Consider the following 21,444-nt stretch of genomic DNA (forward strand, 5'->3'; position numbering starts at 1 on the left):
TGGTACCTGATTCACTTGCCCACAGTTATTTAGACCCATCTGAGATGCTCCTGGGTACCCTGCCTTATCTCCATTTTCCTCCATGTCACATACTACATATGGCTTTAGATTCTTGTACATGGGCAGCTTAACAGAAGCCTCTCATAAAGATTTACACTGGTCAGAATATTTTTTTCTTCTTCATAATTCTCTGGAATCCAGTGTATATACTGACTAGAAGTCTCTTGAGTATGATGGGAGTTTAGATGAGTCTCATATTTGCATGTATACATATTTAGATCTTAAATGAGGTATATAACAAAATTACAAATCTTGTGCATGGTTTGTAAATCTTTCATGACAAGAAACTACTGCAGTGAAAGACAGAAACTACTTTCTTTGTGCAAGAAATTGCTAATGTGTATTTAGACAACTTCCTTTTTATCAGTTTTACCTAGCACAGAAGTTGGAACATTAGTGTTTCTTTTTTATGGAAAATCCAAGATAGACTATTTTAAAAAAATCCAAATAAACCATAGGATGAAACACATGTCAGGTGTAGAAATTAGAAATGTATCCAAGTATTTTTAAATTGTTCTTTCTTCCTAAGGGACTGAAGTCTCTCATCTTTCCATTGGAATTAATTGTTGCTAGAAACTTAATTGAAACTGAAATAGTTTCACTAAGTCCATTCTTCCTGCTTTATTTTTAAAAGGGAAAGATCATTACTTTTTTAGACCCAGTATTTGTAAATGAAACCTTGATAATATCTGGGCAAATCCATCATCTTTGATGCAGTTATATAAATTGAAAAGTAATTGTAAAAAATTACCCAAAATTTTTTCTTTACAATTTTTAGCATTCATTCATTCATTCATTCATTCATTCATTCATTCATTCATTCATTCATTCATTCTTCTTTGCATTCATTTAATAATTATGATTTTTTTTTCAGATCTTCTTCCTCTAAAAGCATCAATTAAACCCTCAAAACTTGAAACCTTCTTGAAAAAGCAAAACAAAATACCAATAAAAAACCCTATGAAAAAGAAAATTTCAAAGACAAAATAAATCTAAATCATAAAATGAATGAACTTTAGAAATAGAATAATTTAATATATAAATATTTTTAATATAAAATTTTCCTTTTTTTAAAAGTAAAATTGTGTTTGAAAGTACTTACATGAGAAATTTTGAACCAAATAAATATAATTCTGCAAATCAGCTCCTTTGGGTCAAAGCAGTTTTTTACAGTTTAACTGTGGGAAAAATTGTGATTAACTCCAATGGCTTCCAATTTTCTTAAAAATTGAACAATGAAGAATATCCCTCAACAAGTTTATACCTCAGTAAACACTCCAGACAAAATTGACCTGAAAAATGAGCAAGATCAGAGAGGAATAAAAACATCATTTATTACTTAAGTAGGCATCTATGACCTGAAATAATTTGATACAGTTCTGGCACCAAAGAACAGTATAAAAATAATTTTACATACATACAATTGCAAGAATAATTTCTTAAGTTGGCCCCCACCCCTCCACAAAATAAAGGATTATATAATGGGTTTATATATTTTTTTAAATTTATTTTTTATTTTTATTTATGGCTACAGTCATCACACTTTTCATCATCCAGGGGAACAACAACAAAACCATTTGAATATGCAGTTTGGATAAACTTGGGGGTTGAGGTTTGTGATTGTGTGAATTGCTTGTATTTGTTTGTTTTATAGTACGAATTGTCTATGTCTGTAGTAGATTGTTTTCAGCTAATTTCTTGCAGCTGTTACTAAATTACAGGCTCTGCTTTCCAAGGCCACTTAGGGAAAGGAAAACCAGTGCTGTTTAACCACTAATCTGACTGTGTAATGCTCTGAATGAAGAGAGGAAAAACATTTGCTATTTCTAGCTGTACAACATAGAATCTTTGCCAACTACTCATGTGACTGAATGTCTGCCATTAATTTACTGATAAGTTTAGAGGATAACATTTAAATTTCTTTGAAAATAGCGCATCATGAAAGACAAATGATGTGTCTAAAACATAGTAACACTGGTAGTATTAGAGGATGTGAAGGTCTGATTTTAGTAACTAGATTCAGTGCAGAAACTAACATACCCAGACAAATAAAATTCATATGAATATCCTCAGATTATTTCAGCCCCATTAGCCATGTCTTTTCCAATATCTGATTGTATGCAGTAATAGATTATTTTTAGAAGTGTCCAGAATGAAAGGAACTATCAGTCAAATCCTCCCTGAGTGAATGCTTAGTTATTTAACCTGATAATCTAATCTATAGAAATATGACTGCATTATTATTCTGAAGCAGAGGATTTTATATTCTCAAGATATTTGTTCCATGTTATTGACTGATAATATCAAAAATCACCATGTTTACTGGTTTGACATATATTTTCTCTGCTAAGAAGAAAAGGGATGTCATAAATATCTATGAGTATTAGTTTAAAAAAGTATTTCTGAGTGTAATTCTTATGAAAGTGATGGTTAACAATGCTGCCTTGTTTTTCTATTACATAGTGATGCTGCCGAATGTATTACTGCAATGAAAGTGTTACATTTTTTCTCTTTTTTTAATTTTATTTTACCTTCTTTTTTTCTTCAGCAAATAAGGGTTTTGGGCCCATAAATCTAAAGGGCTTTAAATAGAATTTGAATACTTTGTTCTAGATTATTTTGAGCCTAAGAGATATGGATAAATGTTTTTAGAACAGCTTTATTGAGTCTAAATTTTATTGAGTTTCAAAGGAAATTATTTTTTCAACACCTGTTTTTTCATCAGTTTCCTCATTTTTTCTCCTTTTGACCTATAGATCCCAAATGAGAATGGAAATACTTCTTTTATGTAAGGACAGAAGTGAGGGAGGAAAAGGCAGAGAAAAATAAGATAGTGCACCTATCTGGGGACTCTGTGTCACTTTGGACCATCGCTCACAGTAAATATTATTGCACATCTTGTTTTTCTCCATCAAAAATCAAGAAATAAAATCAGAACTAACCCACCTTACTCACCGTATTACAAAATACAGATGTTACACAGCCTTCATAATAGTGAAGTTGGTAACTACAAGTTTAAATCATGTGTCTCACACTATATTGGACCTGGTTTATTGGTGGTTTTGAGGACTGAAATTTGTTTTGGCTTTACACTACAGTGTACAAGAGAACTACTTCATTTATATATTCATTTCTCCATAACATTCTGTAGGCTGAAATTTAGTTTAAGGGATAGCTCTGGCTAGACCAGATGTAAGAAGTAATAGAAATTAATTGCTGTATCTTCTACCTAAGACTTAGTAACAGTTGAAGACTCACAGGTAATATTATTGAGAAGGCCAATAACACAATGACTGTCCATGAATACTATTTAATATGAGGCTCAGGCAATGTCTTGCAGATGGCACCTTAATTTCAGGATTTCACTCAAGTATTTCTGATGAATTATGTACATTATCACTAAAAATTAATAAAACTACATTCTGTAATTTTACAGACCATTGCTTCCTCTTGTTTAAACTCATACCTCTGTCAAAATAAATAATTAGGGAGCAAATGCAAAATAGGGACAATACAGCATAGATGTTACAGTGAAAATTAGTATGCATCTGTAGGCAAGGTTAGAGCTCCTTTAGCAAGAAACCTTAATTCAGTTCCTTATACAGCAGGTTTTCCTTTCCTTTCTGTCACATAAAATGGCTTTTAGCTCCCAATGCTAGAAAACTTTCTGTACAATACTTTTTGAAAATTTCATTTGCCCACTCTCCTCTAAATAGATCTACTGTTGCACTATCTGTAATTAGACAAACTTATTTCAAACTCATTTATCAATGATAAAAACTTTGTTGAAGACTCTGTCCTGAGCCTGATGTAAATGGCAATAATCCTCAATGTGTCCAGATAATTTCAGAAAATTATGTTGTTATAAAGTTGTTGCATTGACTCTATTTCTATAGAATTAATTTGTTCCTGCAGCAACAAATACCATGGCAAATTATGTACAAACATTAAAGCCTGGGTGAATGTTTGTAAGTGTTTTCCAACTAGAAGCATCAGTGATAAATATTTAAGGCATATAAGTTTATCAAAAGAACAGCTTGAGGTACAAGAAATGGTGAGCAGTTATAGCTGCCTGCCCTGTGATTTCCTCTTCCACATGGTTTGGCAAACCATGTGTTGTGCCTGACAGAGCGCAGCTTTCAACACGGCTGTGAGACAAGGTTCATATAATTATACCTTTCAATTTTATAGCTAAGCACTTGGCCTTTTATTTATTCGCTAAGGTAAACTGTAAACAGATGTCAGTGTTTTGTATCAGAACCCTAATTTTGGCTTCTCCCAGCCTGATAAACAGCCCTAGCTGGTGGACTGGAATATTTAAAAAATACATTCAGGGGGCTTGGAACTACTTGATCTTTAAGGTCCCTTCCAATCCAAGCCATTCTGCGATTCTGTGATATATGCTGCTCCTTCTTTGCTTCACAGGGAGACCTCACAGGTGGACTTTGATTGTCTTGGAATGTTTGTAAAGATGAATCTAGGAGCAATCTGTTTCTAATTTCAAGGTACATGACATCTATAGTTGTTATTTTAAAGCTTATGCTTTAAATTAAAATATCTCATGCTGGAAAGATTTGAAAGTTGTAAGAAATACACCTTTTATCAGGATATAATTGCAAAACTACATTAAAAATTACACAATTGGGTTTAATATTCATTGGATAATGAGGGTTTTTTTTTAGTTGCATTGATTTTATATTGAAAGTTTTATTGGATTTTTTTCATTGCATTTTTTAATTTAGAAAAATTAGGTCCTGAAAATACTAAATCAAAAGTAAAATTACAGAAAGAATAACCTCTAAATTACTTTCCCTAAGAGGTGTCAGAATTTTCTTTACTTGATATGATTGATACCAGATGTTCAGATGTTCCAGTCAAAGGAAGATAACAGCTGCTTAAGGTTTCATGTCATGGTATTTATCCCTTATTAAGAAATCAAGAAAAGTGATCAAAGAAAGGAGTGAAAATAAAAGTTACACAACATATCCATAGTCCCCATTTATGCTTAACAAGTCCAATTCATTACTACACTTAGGGGGTGTTGGGGAGGAAAGAGAGAGAAAAGGGACACATATTTCTCTACTTTGTTTATTGCTTCTCTTATGTTCATCACTGAGATTTCTTTTTTTTTAAATTATTTTAAAAGATCCTGGTCAGAGCTAGAATGGTTACCCATCTTTTCTTGACCATATAACTGGCTGAGAGACATCTGAATAATATTAGACAACATTAACAAAATCTGATAGTAGTATTAAGACTTAGTATGTTTTTAGCTACACACCACAGGAACTATGAGAACAACAAGTTCACCACTGAGCACTGTATTTTGAGAGCAAAATAAATCTCTATAAGATATTGACAGTTTGTTTGAGCATGTTTCATTGAGACACATTATTCAAAGACAAAATAAATGGTAATGAAAAAGTTCTATAAAAACTGAAATGCTGAGTCAGCTGACAGGTAATAATGTATTCCAGCTGACAGGCCAATAATGTATTCCAGCAGAGCTGCTGAACTCATACTACAAAACATCTTTTCTCTGTTGGCCACAGTGGCAAAAATTAATACCACTCTACATAATGAACAAGTTTAACTTTTCAGGAAATATTTAGGTGATATATAAAGGGAAAAACCAAACAACATTTACCTCAGGTGCTGCTGATTTCCTTTTTAACTATATCGGTGTAGATTTGTTCTAAAATTGAACTTTTTTTTTTAATATGGCATTTTTACAGGATTCTAGATTCTTTTGTTTGTTTGTTTGTTTGTTAATATACCCACATACTGTCTATCATCAGTGTGCAAAATTTATTCTCCATTATTTATATTCTAGATGTTATTCTGTATAATGGTTTATCTTCTGCAAAACACTGGATGAAATGAGGCTGTATGTTCTCTAGCAGTTTTACATGCTGGTATCCTCAGAATCCTCTCCTATTAGTTCTTGTGCACATTATTACCAATTTACCTAACCACATAAATCTTTTGAAGGATTCTTCATTTTTGAACATTGAGAAATGTGTTCCTTTGTTTACCTCTGAAATTCTGCTGCAAGTACTTCAATGAGTAACAAAAAGTCTAATTATAAAACAAAACTTAATTCCATTAAAAAATTAATTTTTGATCCTGTATTGTTGAAGACAATTATTGTAGTTTGATTTAATATGCCAGCTTTTTAAATACCCCAACTGTGTCCCCATTTTTAGCTTGTACATCTATTTAAAATGTAATCTTATATTTAATTTTTTCTCATTTAAGTTGCTGTCTTCTGTAAAAACTGTTCTTTGTGTTACTGAATACATTAAGATCTATTTCCACTTTCATTAACATTTGGAAAAAAATTTTTGAAAGTAGAAAGAAAAATATAATAGAACTTTTGTCATTGACAAACAATATTTCCACCAAGTGTCTGCAATGCAAAGAACATCCTGTGTAATTCAGTTCCTTTTCAAAATTTATTTTAAAAATTCCTTGTCATAACACCCTGACTTTGTCAGCAGATATACAGGAAGGACTAGATTTACAAGCCCTTAGTCAGTTCATTTGCTGTTTATCTCAGATGCTTTGGATTGCAGCCTCTCAGCACTCATGCATGACCTTTTCCCAAAGCTGCTGTTTTTGTCAGAGTTGATTTAATTGCAGAGATGAACTTTAACTTTCGAAGAGTCATAATCCACTCATTTGATGCACATAGAGTTATCTTTCTTGTACTCTACCAGAAAAAGGTCCTATTAAAGTTCAAAAATGACTGTTCAAGTTTCCGAGCTAAAAGAATGTAAAATGTTGTTTATTACAATGCTGTCTTACTTTCTATACTTAAGAAGGCATGCAGTGACAATATTATGGATGTCATCTTCTTGTATTGTATACATGCATACTGGTAACAGAAAATTTAAAACTAAACAGAGAGGTCTTGGTGTATGATAAGGTCACTTTTCCAATGTCTTCTATTTCAGTAAGAAAATGTAAATGACTTAAAATTCAAGACACCAGATGTCCTTTACTGGGGTGAGGGAAGAGAGAGATGACATAGGTTTCTTTCTGGCTCTGAGTATGAAAAGGCCAGACAACAAAAGGCGTAATGAAATAGTTGTTTAACTCAGATGGAGAAAAGAGAAGAATATAGGAAGCAAGTAATTGTCACCATCCTTTCAGATGCTGGACATCCCACTTTCATGCAGAATTGAACAGCCCCCACATGGATTTTTCCACACAACATTGTGTAGATTCTGTCTTTGGAGAGTTCCCCTCCAGTGGAGAGCAAAAAATCACCTCTTTTATGTGAGTATGCAAGTTTTAAGGTATTCAACAGCCAAAAGATGTATAATATCAATAAATGGAATAAGAAAACAAAAAGAATACCCATATCATATTTAAAAATGTCACCTCCAGGCAGTAAGCACATTCAGTGTCTGCAGAGGACTTTTAATCATACATAGTGGGACCATTTTAATTGAATTGACTGGCCTAAAGTACCAGAACATAAGTTGCTGAGTATTAAGAGTTTGATCCAATATGTTGATCCAGAGCTAAGGGTTTGACCAAAAAACAGATACAATTATTTTAATAATAAGAAGTACCACTTCAAATAATTGGGTGATTACTTGGTGACTCACACCCATACTTCTCATCCAAATAGTGCTATAGCATTTAATATAAAATAAAACAAAATGCAAGCAACTATGGCAAATGGAAATGGAACACTTACTTTTCTCTGTAAGGCACTCTGGAAGTCAGACACTTAGGAATGATGTATAAACATAAACATTGGTATCTTTTGCTGTTAAAGTTATGGAGGTATCGAGCTTCAATAGAGGAATGCAGCAGAGAACCTATAAATAGTCTTTAGCATTCTAGAGGGGGCAGTTGCTGGTCTTCCTGGGTACCACACTGTTGTGATTTAGGAATAAGATTATCCAGGTTAGTACTTCCACGTTGTATAAAACCTGCATTGCTCCTCTCTCTCTCCTGGCGAGGGGAATTGAAAGCACAAAAGGCAAAGATCACAGGTTTAGATAGAACAATTTACTGGAAACAGCAATATGATAAGGAAGAAACAACAGCAACAATACTAACGACAGAAGGTATTAAAAAAAAGGAATTAATTCAGATGAAATGTCCCCAGAAAACAGACAATAGCAGATGCCTCCTTCTGCTCACTCACTCAACCAGAAAGAACCCCTTCTCCTCAGATGAAAATCTGTTCTCCCTACCCTGTGACATGAGGTGGTATGGATGAAACTCTGTGCCCTCTCCCTGCTACTCCAAAAATTAACCCTGTCTTGGACAGAACCAGGATACACACTAAATATAAATTGGTATCATCTGTTTCTGCCTAGAATGAATCTTTATTAAGAGTACAATTTAAACTTGTTTAAAATAAAGGAAGTCTTTATCACCTCAATAATATTTTGAGGAACACTCAGTGAATTAAGCAATGAGTACAAGTCTTTCCTTAATGGAAGCATTCTTCAAGACACTGTCTGGCATATTAGTTTTAAGGTGCTTTGACAACATAATATGGGCTTTATTTATGTATTTTGATCATAATCAGCCTATAATCAGTACTATAAAGTACTATAAGTGTAACTTACTATAAGACAACACCATAAATTTTTTATGCTATGTATTAAAAAAATTCTCTTTTTTTTTTCTCTCTAAAAAAATGTCATGTCATCATAGGTGAAAAGCTCTGCCTGATGCCAGTTCATCTACTGAAAGTTTGCTGTAATTCCCATCAGGTTGAGATCTATTTCTTCTTCTGCCCGGTTTGTTGTTTTTGTGGGGATTTTTTGTTTGTTCATTTGTTTTAGTTTTTTCCTCATTTCTTAGTTGTTTTACTGGAGTCTGTTTTCAAACAAAGTTCTATGATGTACTCCCTCTTCAGTGATTTTTAACACCACTAACTGCTTGAATTTACTATATTTATGGTTCATTGATGAATCGATACTTTTTATTGCCTTTTTTACTTTAAAACTTGTTTTGTCAATCTTCTAGGTCTGCATTTCTTTAACCAAACCACTCCAATGTCAGCCTGTGTTCTTTATTACTCTCTGTTTTACTTTTTTATGCTGTATCTTGTGTCTACATTTTTCAAATTTTCTATTATCAAGCTAGGCTTGTTTTCCTCTACTGTTTTTATCTCTAATATCATTATCATATGCATAAATATTTCATTTGCACAGAACAACTACTCATTGTTACTACTACACTTTTTATATGTAAGTATAATGAAAAATAAAACAAATGGTAGTCATAGCTACCCAGTCTTTAAAAAGAAAAAATCTGTTGAAGATAAACCAAATGAGATCAAAGCTCCAGAAACATCAAGGAAAGTTCAAGCAAACCAAGCCTGACAAGTTTCACTCCTGAGGCCTTGCAAATTTTGTTAGTAGCCTGTTATTAGCTATGGCAATACAATCTTACTTGGCTAAAATGCCACAGATGGTCTCCTTCAAACTCAGTTTTGCTGATCATTGCAATCTGCTCCACACAAGATAATCTTATTTAGCATTCTGTAAGAGTGAATTGAGAACTCTCCTAGACTTCAGACTTTAATACTTTGATGAATACTTTCATCTGTGGACTGTTATCAATTATATAATGCATTTGTCCTTTTTTTCTGTTTAAATTTAGTTTCTAGGGCTACCTATGTGCTTATGCATATATTTGTGTGAATTTAAATATATATACTTGTAAAATAATATTTGGTTTTGCATAGACTTTGTCTTGAAATATACTGCACACAGTAGTGAGAGTCAGGCAACTTACAGGACTATTTTCTGACATCGAAGAATTTGAATATATAAAAATAAGTAGAAATATAACCTGATATTTCATTTCATGTAACTAGGCTTAAACTAGTTTTAACATTATCTTTAAACATGCTCTCAAATTTGCAATATACTTCTTTTGGCCATCTCTCATGGGTAGTTGTCACTTTACACCACTGAAATATGTTTGTGAATAAAAGTAAACATCAGATGTCCTTGAGAAAGGACATTCAGCCTAAGCTTTTGATCTCTGTGAGTGGTTGGCCATAAGAGAAATTAACCTAAAGGTCAAGGAAAGAGCTTACTGTGTCTACTTCAAAATGTAGTGAGAGGGTCTGAGTAGATGTTTTTCAAAAAAATGAAGCAGAACATTATTTATTACCAAACAATCAAATTCAGATCTTGGTAAAAATGAAATTGTGTGGGCTTTACAGAAAATTGTTAGACCTTCTCTCAAAAATATCTGTGTTATTTGTACAACTCATTGATACATTTAAACAAATACATATATTCATAAACATATATCTCTATATGTATATATGTATATAAAATCTGAAATCAAGATTCCCTTATAATAAAATTTAGTGTGTATTCAACATTAACAAAATCTTAACCTTTAAAAAGATTATTCATTTTACAATGAGTATATTATTCACAGGAGTTACAAAAATATTCTGTGGAAGACAGAATCAATTTATGTAAAGTGTAATGGAACTTGTACTCATCAACAAGCTCCTGAGGAAGCCGGCCCTAAACTAGCCCTAAAAATTGCCTCCGTAGCACTCAAAACACTAAGAACCAGGGTTATCTTCTTATGATGATACAATTTGCCATGGAAATAGAATGGCTGTTTATTCTGCAGAGGTAAACAGATACTCTCTTCTGTAATAATTAAAGTAGCTGAATTTTAAAAGATTCTCCCTCCAAGGGAAGTTCTTTAAATTATTCTTCTTCTGTATAAATACATTAATATAAAATATTCCCAAGCCTCCTCGTTGAAAAGTATTCTAACTATCAAATTTGATTTTTTTTTTCTTCTCTTTTATGGTGGCAGGGGTATATACAGCAGGTTTGAATCTACTTAGATGATGCCTGAGGTGACAGAAGAACAAGGCAGCAGTTCTGTGCAGTTCAAGGCGCAGAAATACCATCATCAAAATCCACAACTCTGCAAACACACAGTAAGTGATAGACATGCTCTATCATGGTGACACACCCCAGTTGTTCATTCCCATATTCAGTTCCACTTACAGCTAAACAACTTATCCAATGAGGAAGAAGACAAACAGATTTAAGATTAGTTGACTGGAAAAGAACACAAAGAAAAACCTGATCCAAAGTTCTTCAAGCTTGTACTAAACCCAAGGAAAATATGAAAATCTGATGCTACATGGAAGTAGGTCAGGACTAGATTCTTCAGAGCATTCTTGCCTTCCAGAATTTATTGCAGAAGAGACATAAAGGGACTGGAATCTTACATAATGTCATACTTAGTACATGCAGGCAAAGGAAGGATGCAATGGTAGCAAGAGGAAGTAGCAACAGCAACAATCAAGGGGTTTTGTCATTTTATTAGAATAGAGCTTAGGCAACCATGACTTATCTTTCAATTGACAAAGTCCTTCAGAAGAGTTGTTTATGAGAAGAAGAGCAATGTATGGACAGAAAATTTTTTAAATAAAATTTTACCAGCAATGTAATACATATTGTGTCCATACAGTTGCAAAACAAAAATATTTTAACTGGTTGAAACTTTGTTGTTCAGGTCCATGGTATTCTGTGATAAACTAAAAGCTCTTGTTTAAAACATGTATTTTTCCTAACCTTTAGAAAATTATATTTGTCTTAAATTAACTGAATTGGGGTTTTAAAGATAACATTACCCTTTAAAACCCATGATAGAACAGGTTCTTCTCTGACCTATGGATCATCAGTCACCTGAGAAAAATTTTCAAAGGACACTGACCTGAAATTATTTATCTCTTTCCAGCTAATAACTCCATTTTGAAGATCAGCCTGAAAAATGGAGTAGACATTTTATAGCCTGTGATGGAATTTAATTTCTTGTGTATTCAAAATGATGATCATGACATGGGGCTTTACAAGAAAGCATTGGTTAAGAGAAAACATTGTTTTAGAAACAATAAGAAAGATTTTTTTTTACCCTAGATGCTATTTCTAGATGCATTACTAATGGTAGTTAAAATTTTGTCAAATGAAAGTTCATAAGGATGAAAGAAGTTTCATCATGGTAAATTTTTTTGGCTAAATATGTTCTCCATTATTTTCATGTATCAATACTAAGGACAGTGTAATTTTTTTTCTCTTTCATTTTCTCTTTCCTTAAGTCTCATTTGCTTCTTTTGGAGGGTAGGGACAAAACAGAATGTAGAAGTATTGTACTTCTCATATCATTCAAGCAGGGATTTTAACTTCCTTTTTTCTCTGAATGTAACTCCAACAACAATTTTTCAATCAAAGAAGTATTTTAATCTTTATTAAATATTTTTAAAATTATAATTATCTATTATTTATATAATATAACTAATTATAAAATACTATTTTATTTGAAAATAAGGAAAAGTTTATAATACCTTAATTGCTTTTCTTTTAATCTTCTGTAGAAATGTGATTTTCAGGATTACCATGTTAGAATACTTGCTGATTTTAGGGATTCTGTTAATTTAATGTTTTACTATAATGTTTAATTCCTTTTATGTTAGAAACATCCTGGTTTATGTACTTTGTGCTGTATGAAGAGATTTGAAATGTTTTCAGTTCTGTGAAATAACTACTGATAGGTTATTTGTATTTTTAAAGAAAAAAGGAGGGAGGGAGGGAGGGAGGGAGGGAGGGAGGGAGAAAGGAAGGAAGGAAGGAAGGAAGGAAGGAAGGAAGGAAGGAAGGAAGGAAGGAAGGAAGGAAGGAAGGAAGGAAGGAAGGAAGGAAGGAAGGAAGGAAGGAAGGAAGGAAGGAAGGAAGGAAGGAAGGAAGGAAGGAAGGAAGGAAGGAAGGAAGGAAGGAAGGAAGGAAGGAAGGAAGGAAGGAAGGAAGGAAGGAAGGAAGGAAGGAAGGAAGGAAGGAAGGAAGGAAGGAAGGAAGGAAGGAAGGAAGGAAGGAAGGAAGGAAGGAAGGAACTGTAATTTTGAAATGTTTCTGCTTGGGGTAGAAGATAGCAGTCTAAAGATCTTTTATATTTATAATTTCTTGAACTCTATCCTAACAGTCTTTAAACATTTATTTGTCTATTCATCTACAGTAAAAGAACCAACAGAAGTTTCATATCTTTCACTAGACAGTTTTTCACTGTGCTTATGACGAAAGAGTTTGTTATGGCTACATATGGAGATGCAATGATTTCTTCATGCATTTTTTTGCCAATATGGTAACTTAGGCATCACTGCCTCTGCAAGACACTGTTCTCCAAAAGAGCCTTAAACCTCTTCTCCTTTAACCATCTGTGAAATCTATTCATTCCTCTTAGCACTATCCATTATTTTGTATGTACTTGCTCTATTATTTGGCATGTCCAGTAATTCTGCATGTTCTGCCCAGATATTCATGGCAGTTCAAACAGGCAAATCTCAGTCCAGGGCTCAGTTTTCCACCTGCAGACCTTCACAGAGGCAAGCACGGTGTTCCCAGTAACAGATAGCTCTCAGAAAATATGCTGCCAGTGTGTCACTGTCTCATATTCTGATCTAATGATAGAGCAAAGAAAATTTAATAAACATGTCCAAATTTGTTTAGCAGTTTCATAGCCCTGTATTTTCCATATCTCCTGATTTATTTTTTTTTATAGCTTCTCTTTCCAAATCACCCTTTCTTCTGACTTCTGGTGATTTCTCCATTACAACAATACTTTCTATTATTATAAATATGGCTTAGAGAGCAAGGCTCAAAGCAGCTCACAAGCAAAGTAGGCAGGAGGTCACAGGAGCAAGCTACAGTGTAGACAGGCTGTCAAATAAGACATGAGATATAAAAGAAGAGAGCTAGACTGACAAAGAGTAGCTCACCTTGCTAACTAAAGGTTCTTATGGGTCATCAACTCATCCTAATTTTTTCAGTCACCCAACACTTATTCAGGTGTAGTATCCGTATTATCTTAACACCTGCAAAACTGCCACTAACTCCTTTCTAACTGTATCTGCATTTGCCTCCAGAGCACTCTTACCCACTCTTCCCAGACTATTCCAGCACTACCACTCTACATTAACTCCCTTCCAGTGACCCCTCTTACCCTAATGTAGAACCATTACGATCTTATCACAAAACTAAATTTTACCAACAAAGACACACAACCTTTAAGTGTCTCTGAAACCAGGGATAAAAATCATGGATTGTCCTGGAGAGGTATTTTCACATACTGAAAATCTAAGCCCCTGATTGTGGCAGTAAAATGCCCCTGATTCATTGCATTTGATTAATTCTCTCATTACAAAAGAGCTCTCTTCTTGGACCTATGCACAAAAAGTGCTACATAAGGCCAAAATGTGCTGCCACTGAGATATTAGACAGATCATCTTAGTGTATATCAGAGTTTTATGTAATATACAGTGAATAGTGTGTCTTCTGTATTCTCTTTTCATTTTTATTTTGAAATAAATTATTAATTATAGGAATGGACAGTTCAAGGTGCAGTAATAGAAGACTTTAAAAGTGACTGTGCAACAGTTTCTTATCTGTATGGGATGTAATATTGAAAAACAATAATCCATGTTGATGGTATCTTGCCTTTGATGTTCCCCAACAGATTGAAAACAGAGTAATTCTACTGCTGGCCACTTTGCAGTGACAGCTGGGTGAAGTCATTGTAAACACTGAAGATAACTTTCCATATGGCAAGAATTCCTAACATTATTTGGCAATCACCAGTGTATGCTCATTAAGAGCCAGGGCAGCATTACCTTATTGAATATGACTGTCTACTTAGAAATTCTGTTGTGTTGAATTTGTTTGCAATACATTAGTCATTAAAAGAGCCCAAGTCCTACCTATTCAGACAAAGATTTTGGTTATCAAAGGGGGAGTATTTATGTATATAATATTATATTTATTATATAATATAATATTTATGTATATCCTCTTCCCCACCACCCTCTGTCCTGTTCCCCCATTCTCTTTCAGAAATGGAATAGGAAAAAATATTTGGATACAAATAAATTTAATTTTTCAGTCAAACTCATCTTCAGCCAGTAGTCAGAGTTTTTCCACAATTTCTGTTGCTTGCCGCCTCACTGAAGCTTTCCAGCACAGGATTACCAGTGGAAAATTTACTAATTGAAATTCCACATTTTCCACCTTCTCTCAGCCACTTTCCCTGGATGATACTCAATATCTATATTTAGATAGGCTAAATCAAGTCCTAGATTTCCATTTTTGAATATTTCATAACAAGAAGTGATTGAAGAGATAGAAATATCTATCTCTAAAGACATTATAATATTTAATCAGGATGTGGCTTCTCATCATTGTTTGCTACTGCCTAAAACTAGATTATAATATTTAATAACATCATTCAAAATGTGTAACTTTCTGATAAAAAATTCAGAAACAAGATGTCAATATTTTGGAAATGTAAGTGAAAATTGAAAGATTTAAGATCTACATTCTCCTTTACAGAAACTCAAAATATGCTGATTTAAAGGGATCCTCAAGGGATCAAGTCCAGCTCCTGGCTCTGCACACCACCATCCTCCACATCATGTGCCCCAGAGTATTTACCAAATATTTTTTGAACTGTTAGGCTTGATGCTGTGACCACTTCCCTGGGGACCCTGTTCCAGTGCCCAACCACACTCTGGTTGAAGAACATTTGTCTAATATCCAACCTAAACCTCCCCTGGCATAACTTCAGGCCATTCCCTCCAGTCCTGTCACTGATCACCAGAGAGAAGAGATCAGTGTCTGCCCCTCCTGTACCCCTCACAAGGGAGCTGTAACTGCAATGAGGTCTTCCCCCACTCTCCTGGTCTCCAGGCTGAACAGACCAACTGACCTCAGCCTATACGGCTTCCCCTCCCTGCCCTTCAGCATCTTTGGTGCCCTCCTTTGGACACTCTCTAATAGTTTAATGTCTGCCCTATATTGTGGCACCCAAAACTGTCCCCAGCACTCAAGGTGAGGCGGCCCCAGCGCAGAGCAGAGCAGAGAGGGACAAACCCCTTGCCCAGCTGGCCATGCTGTGCCTGATGCCCCCCAGGACAGGGTTGGCTCTCCTGACTGCCAGGGCACTGCTGTCTCACGCTCAACTTGCCATCAGCCAGGATCCCTGGGTTCCATTCCGTTCTATGGCACTGCTGTCCAGCCTCTCCTTCCCCAGTCTGTCCATACATCCAAGGTTGCTGCATCCCAGGTGCAGAATCTGGGACTTTCCCTTGTTGAACTTCATAGAGCTGGTGATTGCTCTAATTTGTAAAAGTCTCTCTGCAGGGCCTCTCTGCCTTTGAGGGAGTCAACAGCTCCTCCCAGTTTTGTATTGTCTGTGAACTTGCTTAGTGTCCCTTCCAGTCCTGTGTCCACATTATTTATAGAGATGTTGAAGGGTACAGGACTGAGGACAGAGCCCTGCAGAACCTGCTAGTGACAGGTCACCAGTCTGATGTCACCCTTCACTGTAACCCTTTGTGCCTGACCCATGAGCCAGCTGCCAGTTATATCAACTGACTTCCCTTGATCAAGTAGCTGTGTTACCCTGTCAAAAAAGGAATTCAGGTTTGACAAGCAGGACTGTCCTGTCATGAATCCATGCTGGCTGTGACCAATGACTGCATTGTTTTCCATGTCTTTTCCAATGCCTCCCAGAATAACCTTTTCCCTGATTTTACCAGACACAAAAGTGAGATTGACAGTCTTGTAGCTTCCATACTCCTCCTTCCTGCCCTTCTTGAAAATTGGGATGTTTGCCAACTTCCAGTCAGCTGGAATGTTTCCGGATTCCCAAGATGGCTCAAAAATCATCAAGAGAGGTTTTGTGATGACATCAACCAGCTCTTTGAGGGTTCTTGGATGAAGCCCATCAGACCCCATAGATTTGCAGGGATCCAACTGCAGCAACAGACCCCCCGTAATTTCAGGATCAGTGGAGAGTTTATCATTCTGCCAGTCATGGTCCTCCAGCTCAGGGCACTGAGACCCTTTTGGTCTGCCATCCATGCTGAAGACAGAGGCAAAAAAAGTTCTATACACTTCTGCCTTGTCTCTTTACAAATAATTAGAATTTTTTATTATAATTGCATTCCTAATGTTTCAGAAATATGAAAGAACATTAAATATTAATTGTCAAATGCTCTTTTACAGTTTGGGATTAAAACACTTTTAAATATAAAATATCTAGAAATTGTAATATTACATTGTAAAATATGGAAATTTCACCAATTCTACTATCTTCAACCAAATCCTTCCCCTTCTTCCCCCACTAAAAAAATAAAAACCTGTATGAAAATCCTTTCTTCTTTTCATGAGGGCTCATAGAAAAGAACAAAGGCCAAAATTTTCTTTTCAAATTGCATTCAACGCAGTGCATAAAGCCTTTGAAGAAAATTGACTTAATTAGCATATTTCTAATCTCATTCTATGCCACACTCTGTACATAAAATCATGGGTTTATCAGTTTCTGGTTTTGCTAAGAGTAGAATGTTTCATGCATTAAGGAAACTGAAATATACATAAATATTCTGCTTTATATAAATATTTATGCAGCAAAAGTCATATCTTTTATGTCAGCCTTTTTGCTCTGCATTAATCAAACACCCATGGGTTCTTTTTGCTGGAGCTGACATTATTATTCTAAGAACTATAGAAAGTCTTTGGTAGGAGTGATCTTTGAAGGTCACCTAAATCTGACCTCCTGCTCAAATCAGTGTAAATGTCAAAGCTTAGCTCAAGCTGCTGAAGATTTCATGTGGTTGAGTTCTAAAAATCTCCAGGGCCAAATGGTCTGCAATCTTACTGGGAAACCTGTTTTCAAGAGTAGAAGTTTATTTCAGCAATTTTCCTATCTGCGTATTCAGAATTTACAAGCCAACAGTTCCTATTTTTTCCTGTTAGTACAAAGAGTAGACAACTGTGACAATTTATAAGTATAAATGCTGGCAGTTCACTTAGATTAGGCATCTTTTAAGCCTGATGATTATGTGTTGTTTGAAATGCTAGTGAAAAGAAGCAGACATTTCTGGGATTCATCTGGTCTGATCTTATAGTGCCAACATCAGACCAGCCAGGTACTTCTTAAAGATTCTGACAGTGCCAATTTTTTAGCTTTTATTATAACAAAAAAAACCCTGAAAATTACTTGCTTAGAGATATGAACACATTCTAGTGTCATGTTAGATATCACAAATCTTAATCTTGGTGCTTCAGGGTATTTTATAGAGGACTTCTGTACACCAAGTTTTACTTCATGATTAAAATCAGTCAGGCAGTGGAGGCTCATTTTGAACCTCAAAGCATGCTCAGCACTTAGGCATTGGCTTCCAGTATGATCAGAGAATCTCTTTAAGCTTTGTCATAATTCACAGATGTTTAAATCCCCAAACCAATTTTTATTTTAATCCTTCAAATGTCTTTGAATTGGACTATATCCACAGTATGTGTATAGATCACTGAATGCAATAAAGAAAAGTTTTGTGTTAATTTCAGTTAGACCTTTTGGAAAAAAAGATTATCACATTCAAAGAAAAAATATACAATATTGCCTAAACATTAGAATACATTTTACTTTAATTAAAGAGGTTTTTATTAATATATCATTGATGTTTATAAAATATCTAGACTAGATCTAGACTTTTTAAACTCTGCTATTAAGCATGAATTACTAAATGAAAAAAAAAGTATAAGAAAATGCCTGGGATAAAGTCAACTAGTCAACTACCTATTGCTCACCTAGAGCTGTGCATTAGTCTCTGAAAACCAAGTGCTTTTAAATCCTCTGCCTTGCTCTAACTAGCTAGGCTCTGCTCTTGGCAAGGTTGTACACCATAGGCTGTCTTTTTTCAGAGAGCTTGCTGTTAGAGGGGAAAGGGGGACACCCATCACACAGAATGGAAGCTAATATGAGACATTCAATATGTACCTATGATCTGCATAGGACCTGTTTTGGGAAAACAAAATTTATTATATTTTCTACATTTATTTATCCTAATCCTTATACTTGTGCTGTCTCAAAAAGCAACACCTTTCTTTGCTCTTTTTTTTTTCCTGCAGCTTTTTCACAGCTTTAATAACTTTGTTTTTCCTTGTTATCAAAATAGAAATTGAACATATGCAAGTGTAAAAGATATATGGTGCCATCTGTATAGTACTACATCAATGGTTTATGTTATAGTAAAAAATTTCTGTTGGAAATCCATTATCATGTGCAAGGAGACAGGTATATACACATAGACTGATAGAGATGTAATGGAAGACCAAAGACAACTGAAAAGCAAAAAAAGACCTTTTCTTTCTCTTTCTCTTTTTTGGATATTGCTTCTAGATCCTCTGGCTCAGAAGCTTACTTTCTCCCTTTCCTTTCTGTAAAGACATTGTTTATTTACTGACACAGCTCTTGACTCTTTAAAAAGAACTTTGGTGCCTTAGCAGGAGTTATCTCAGGTAACCAGGGAGCACATCTTTACTTTGTGTCTCATGAAGTCATAAATTGAAATGACAACTCCATTGCAAAGTCGTTACATAGAAAGCAAGAAACTTTAGAGGTCATCAGGCAAGTCCAGGAAAAGAGACCAAATGAGCTGAACAAAACCTCCACAGTGGACTTCAGTTTTATCTCAGAGAACTCACATCCTCAGAACCAGCTTTATGTGTCCCTCATTTTTCCTGTCCCCAATAACTGAATAACCAACATGGATTATTAGAAGCAAAGTTGCTCTTCTACTGCTCTTGTCAATTTTTCCTCCTTGCTCCATGTCTAAAACGTATAATTGAGAGACTATCAAAGGCACTGATGTTACAAATATGAACGAGGCCAAACTTTCTGAGGAGAAAGAGGTTCTTCTTTATTTAAATAGCTACAAGGAATGAAGTGCCCAGGATAGCCCCGAGCACTCATGCAGCGACTCAAAAACAGAACAGAACATTATCCCCAAATGTACTGGGTTCTCCACAGGAAACAAGTTTCCAGAAAAGAGGCAACCCAATCGAACTTCTCCCTTTTATAGCCCCCTTTGGGTCCCGGATTGGTGGATTTTGCATCCTTGCGGTGATTAGTCCATTTCCAGGCTTCTCATTGGTATTTAACACCATTCATTCTGGATCAGTCATTTCTGCAGGGCATTGAATGATTGGTCAGATCTTCCATCCAATCTTCTTCAACCTCACTCTGCCCCACTGGACTGCCCCTCCACCAAACCCTGGACCCTTCCTTCAGAACATTCTAACAACTCCAACTCATAACATAACACAATTAACACAACATAATTGAACTCTAATTTAACATAACTTTTACTTATAACACTAATGCTGCATCAAATAGGTACCAATTTGGGGGTTTTTTAGGATTCTCATGGTTAGGAATTGTGTTTTTCAATTTAATATTCCCACAGATACCACTCCAAAACTTGGGCTGTTCACTCACTCCCCCTCTCCCTCTCCACCACTCTCTGTAGAGGGACGGAAAGGGGAATTGGAGGCGTAAAAGGCAAAGATCACCGGTTCAGTTAAGAACAATTTTCAGGAAACAGCAATGAGAGAAGAAAATGAACAATAACAGCAACAATATTAATAACAAAAATGTATAAGAGAGGTGATTGATTCATATGCAAATGTTCACCATTACCTGACCATTGTCATGTTACCTCTACCTGGAGAAGACTTCCTTCCCCCTGCCCCTGGCAATGACCATGCTGCCTCCTGGCAAAAAATTAGCCCTGTTCTGGCCAAAACCAGGACAAGGGCTAAGTTCATTTCTTGAGTGCATGTAAAGAAAGTTTTATATATGTAACATACTATTAAAAATAAAATAAATAATTTTATGTGTTGACTGTTACATCTAATAGATGAATACTCAGGGTCAGGCATGGATAATTCATTCATTAAGAGAGGGGTTATAAATTGCAAATTCTCAGGACAAGAGAATAATACCGTAATGTGATTCCACCAGCATAAGGACATAAAAAATTTAAAATCATGCAGATAAGAACTATAGTCAAACTAAAACAATGTGCAATACCTCAAGGGACTGTCATTTGCTTTTCAATGCAAGCATATAAACTGACTCTCAATCCAGACAAAGTGAAAATCTCATATAACCTAATATTCCTTTTCCATACTCCAAGGAATATTAAATCAATGCAAAAATCCTGTATACATATGCTTATTCAGAAAAATGTGTATTTTATATAGAATATTTTTTGAAATAACTTCTCTAACCTTTATTACCAAATTACCCTTTATCAAGGAATACTCTGATGGGATAAACTACTTTTATCAGTACTTCAAGTTGCTGGCTAGTTTTACTGTTAATTGTGTTTCTTAGTAGTAGATATTTTTTCTCATGTGTGTTCTGTGTTTTTGTTCCTCACCTGGAGGAACACAGTTTGCATAGTAATATACTTTATTTATTGAATGATATTTGAACAAGATACTTCCTTGGAAAAAAAATACATGCTAC

The 21,444-nt window shown here is 34.9% G+C and overlaps 1 long non-coding RNA gene across 2 annotated transcripts; it reads left to right on the forward strand.

Moving 5' to 3' along the window:
- Window positions 1–1,570: 1,570 nt before the first annotated feature.
- On the forward strand, window positions 1,571–21,238 carry LOC135295249 (uncharacterized). 2 transcript variants are annotated; one of them, XR_010357284.1, is made up of 7 exons: window positions 1,571–1,672; window positions 2,817–2,939; window positions 4,486–4,565; window positions 7,216–7,341; window positions 8,743–8,801; window positions 10,888–11,014; window positions 20,378–21,238. It is a non-coding gene; the product is annotated as an uncharacterized LOC135295249 (long non-coding RNA). The 2 variants fall into 2 exon arrangements; XR_010357285.1 differs by lacking the exon at window positions 8,743–8,801.
- The last annotated feature ends 206 nt before the right edge of the window (window positions 21,239–21,444 follow it).

The sequence above is a fragment of the Passer domesticus genome, chromosome 2 (assembly GCF_036417665.1).
Source record: "Passer domesticus isolate bPasDom1 chromosome 2, bPasDom1.hap1, whole genome shotgun sequence".
NCBI lineage: Eukaryota > Metazoa > Chordata > Aves > Passeriformes > Passeridae > Passer > Passer domesticus.